Raw genomic sequence first — 4,304 nt, 5'->3', positions numbered from 1 at the left:
TGGCAGTAATAGAAAAGTAGTATGGATGGTAGTCGACTAAAGTTCTTTACTAGGCTTTACTAGGCAATGAGTTATCCATGGTTCGATCCCTTGGCTCTAAACATAGTAAAATCATGCTGACATATAGTAATGAATTATGACATGCTCACTATTTGTCAGCTATAAAATAGATGGTAATGAAAGAAATTATTTTACCAATAAATAAATTAGAGATGCTTCAATCCAGACGTGTGGTAATAGTGATGGTAATAATGTTACTACATACTAAGAGCCAATTACTATTGCTATAACAGTGATGGTAATAGCATTACTACTTTCTAAAGGCCCGTTTACTGATGCTAGGAATTAACCCTTGGTCTGGGCTCCTTTACGATGTTACGATGGCCAGTTACCATGAATTAACGATCCAAGGTGTAGGCGTACATGGTTACCGTAACTTCATTACTATTGTTTTCGCGCGGAGGAACACGGCCTGGCGAAACACATTGATTAGTATCTGGTTGTAATTAGTTACGATAGATGTTTCACGAGTGCGCGGTTCAGAGTAATTAGCATATGTACTTGGTTGGTCGATCCGCCACAGTGGCCGGAGCGCACGGTAAGGTATCGTACGCGCAGGCTTAGTTTAGCGGTTATATATATAAGTGCCTGGGTACCTAAGTGCCTGGGTACCTTACCTATCCATCGTTAGATCGTGTTTAGCGACAGATTTGAAAACCAATGTAAATGATTTAATTACTAGTTAATATGGCAGGCTTTAATTTTTTAACTGTCCCATACATGCATGTCACATCATAGAAAAGGAAGGTAATTAAAATACCATAATGAATAAAAATCAACATTTATTACCTCCTTATATACCACTTATTGATTCGTAGAATAAATCACTACGTATGTAAAATACACATGTATGTTACGTAACTTCAGCAGTAGGTATACACATACCCACCATCTAATTGGGTATACACATACACATACACATACCAGTACATGTAACTTTTTTCAAGGCAGACACATATATACATAATTTTGTTAGTTGATATATGCATACCCTCATATGTACATAATTTCGTTAGGGGTATATGCATACCCGCATATGTACATAATTTCTTTGGTAGGTATACGCATACCCGTGTATGTATATAATTTCTTTTTCTGCAGGGGTATGTATATAATTTTGTTCGTAGGTATATGTATACCCACGTATGTACATAATTTCGTTAGTAGGTATATACATATCCGCTATATATATAATTTCTTTAATACCTAAAAACCTAGAATAAATCATTGGATATATACGTACCCGTGTATGTACATAATTTCATTAGTAGGTATATATACCATGGGTATATTTATATTATTTGGAGTCGGCGCATAATTTGTTGATATAGATAATAAAAATATTTTGTCATGAATATCTCAGAATGGTATCAACTTTTATGTATACATTTATTCATCTGCGCGTAGAAAAAATCCACAGGCCAACGAGTCACATTGTGCGTACATACTATATATGTTTCCTTTTTATTCTGCCATTCTCTCTCCATCAATTAATGTGTGTTTTAATTCTATTCAAATCAATAAATACAAATGGATGGACATGCGAGCTATTAAATGCTAGGTGCCTGGGCACCTAGGTGCCCCAAACAATTTATCTATATATATATACACACACACACACGGTGGCGCTAAACTAAGCGAGCGCGCAGAGTAGCTAATCCTACGCGCTGGTCGCTCCTAATTAGGCGGGCAGGGCGCTCCGAACCCCTGCTAATTAATTGAGGGTAAAACCGTTTGAAAAAGATAGTAATGGATTTAATTTGGTTACCATCCTACGACGCAGTCCATGTACGTCGCGCTTCGAAGTCACTAATTATTGGCTATAAAGGAGATATAATTGATGGTAATGGAGGAAAATAGTTTACGAAGCAATGAACTACAGGTGGTTTCAATCCATCATTTCTTAAACCTAGTAAAACCATGAATCATATCTACTAATGAGTTACTATATGTGCCTTGCTCACTAATTGTTGGTATTAAAAAGATATAGTAGATGGTAATGAAAGAAAATGCGTTAATCTATCGTCTGATGATCCTAGTAAAAACATGCTTAAATCTAGTAACAGATTACTACATGTGCGAACTATAAATATGCTCAATCATGTTTTTTCCATTTACTATTTCATACCAAAATCGATCGTCGTAATAGATATGCGTCAATTACTAGATTTGTTCACAAAGTACGGCAGATTTGAAACAATGGGGGTATACGGTAATGGAAGCTCCTGCCCTTGGTCATATCACTAAGTATGGTAAAAACTGTGTAAAACATAGTAACAAAATCAGAATTAGTTACGATGGTTTTAATGTGAGGGAAAGAAGGCGCATCTATTCTTCTGCCGTTACGGCAATACCATTCAGTTATTACGATTGATTAAGCCACTCACGAAGATTGACGAGCGGAGGGATGGCCGGGTCGCGCTGCGCGCTTGGGAGACCGGAGCGTAGGCTAAGCTTATTCTACGCTCAGGCTCAGTTTAGCAGACCTATATATATATATATATATATATATATATATATATATATATATATATAGGACGGCAGTATGGGGTATGGGACACCTAGGTGCCCAGGCTCCTTGCATTTCCACCGTTTGATTGCATTTAGATGCGCGTTATTGTGATAGGTATAGAAGGTAACTAGTCAATCCATTACTAATTGCCAATTCTGAAACAAGTAAATATGGAAATAATTATAATGCATATCATAAATGGATGTCATTAAGCACGCCATGCATGGTAACATATATCTTTAGAAGGAAAAATACTACATATTAGATATATTACAAATTAGGTATATATGAATTCATCTGTTTAGTATGTACCCGCTAAATTTTTATACGTATATACCCAAAAAATTTAGTATGTATATATGATTTCATCTGTTTAGTATGTACCCGTTAAATTTTAATACACATATACCCAGAATATTTAGTACGTACACATTAGATTTTTATCTATGTATATACCCAGAATATTTAGTGTGTATCAATCAGATTATATATGTACGGATTCATTTATTTATTACACACTCATTGATTTTTTAGTACGTATATACCAAGAACATTTAGTATGTAACACATTAGATTTTTTTGTATGTATATACCCAGAATATTTAATACATAGCCATTAGATTAGGTACGTCTGAATTCACTTACTTAGTATGTATTGATTAGATTTTTGTGTATGTATACACCCTAGAGTACTCAATATATTTTTCTTGTATATGCATACTCATCGTATTTACATACCTTGTCATTAAATTTATGAGTATATACCTCGATACAATAAATACATAGAATCATGTGCGGGTATATGTAACAAACATTCCTTAAACTAAAAATAATCGTCAGTGGATATATGTATGTTGGAAAAAATCATGTGTGGGTATCAGCATGCATCATATATTCCTACAACTAAAACAATTAATTATGATCGCATTTTATATTATTTGGACACCTTAATTTGTATAGAAATATTAGCCATTAAAAAGTCTGACCCGGTCTATTTTTTTTAAATACTAGATACCTTGAAAGGTAAAATTTTAGAAAAATGCATAAAAACATCCTTAATATACATAGGAACCATAGGAACGACATTTCGTACTATTTGTCATATCTAATACCTTAAGAAATAAGATTATATATACATACCCTTTTTGTTTGGAAATGAATCATACTAGGAAACCGGTAGTATATTTTTTTTGGAAATCAATTATTGTCCATTTATGCTCGTAGTGCATGCAAACAAAATTTGGAAAGCCATGCACTACAAATATGACTTGCTATATTGGGACTTAGGTGCCCAGGCACCTAGGTGCTCCACATAATTTACCTAGATGCTCCACATATATATATAGGAGTAGGATTTTTCTACAAGTGCTTGCCACAGAACTAGTTAAGGGTTTCAACGGTGCAAAAGTTCTTAAAAATTCTGAAAAAAAATACTGAACCAACACACCTATAATATAACATGATCCAACGAAGGGATTAAAAAAATATGACTGTATGTGTCCTGGACAAAAAAACAAATAGTTCAGTATATATTTATGTCGCAGTGAGCTGAAATGCTTATTATTTTTGCCGAGGACACATAGATGCATATTTTGACAATCCCTCCGTTGGATCATCTTATTACATTAGAGAGATACTCCCATATTTATTTCATATTTTTTGATAACTTTTGAACCGTTAAAAGTTTAGGGACACTTAACTAGTTTTGTGGCAAGCTATGGTAGACACAGTT

The sequence above is a fragment of the Triticum dicoccoides genome, chromosome 2A, assembly GCF_002162155.2.
Source record: "Triticum dicoccoides isolate Atlit2015 ecotype Zavitan chromosome 2A, WEW_v2.0, whole genome shotgun sequence".
NCBI classification, from domain to species: Eukaryota; Viridiplantae; Streptophyta; class Magnoliopsida; order Poales; family Poaceae; genus Triticum; species Triticum dicoccoides.
Note: the sequence above shows the minus strand (reverse complement) of the source record.